We start from the raw sequence: 630 nt of genomic DNA, 5'->3' as shown, positions 1-630 counted from the left end.
TTCCTTCCTTCCTTCTTTTCTCCCTTTCTTTTCTTTTTTCTTTCTTTCTTTCTTTTTTCTTTTGAGGCAGGGTTTCAACCTGCCTCTGCCTCCTAAGTGCTGGGATTAAAGGTATGCACCACCAAATGATGTCAATGTCCTTCTGTATATGTGTTGCTCTTATTGGTTAATGAATAAAGCTGCTTTGGCCTATGGCAGGGCAGAATATACCCTGGCTGGAAGATATATATAGAGAAAGTAGGCAGAGGCTATGAGATACCATGTAGTTATCGAAGGAGTAAGGTGCTGCTGGAACTTTTCCAGTAAGCCACAATCTTGTGGTGATATATAGACTAATATAAATTGATAGATCTAAATCTAAGAGCTAGCTAGGAATATGGTTGAACCGCTGGCCAAAAACTGTTGTAATTAATATAGTTTCTGTGTGATTATTTGGGTCTAGGCGGCCGGGAATGAACAAGCAGTCTCTGTTTACAAAATGGCACCCAAAGTGGGACATCTAAGACCTAATATACGAACAAATAAATAAATAAAAATAAGCTTAAGGAAAAAAAAGAGGGTTCTAGACCAACAGATATGGAGCCAAGTGTAGTTTCTTGATAGCCACAATTTTTTTTTCAGATAGGCTCT

The 630-nt window shown here is 38.3% G+C and overlaps 1 protein-coding gene across 4 annotated transcripts in view; it reads left to right on the top strand.

Annotated features, from left to right (window-relative positions):
- Mettl15 (methyltransferase like 15) overlaps positions 1-630 on the top strand; it is a 188,711-nt gene that overhangs the window by 60,093 nt on the left and 127,988 nt on the right. The gene's annotated exons all lie outside the window — the stretch shown is intronic.

Source organism: Microtus ochrogaster, assembly GCF_000317375.1.
Source record: "Microtus ochrogaster isolate Prairie Vole_2 chromosome 14 unlocalized genomic scaffold, MicOch1.0 chr14_random_1, whole genome shotgun sequence".
In the NCBI taxonomy this organism is placed as follows: Eukaryota; Metazoa; Chordata; class Mammalia; order Rodentia; family Cricetidae; genus Microtus; species Microtus ochrogaster.
The sequence above is the reverse complement of the archived record's forward strand: the minus strand, read 5'-3'. Positions and strand labels throughout refer to the sequence as shown.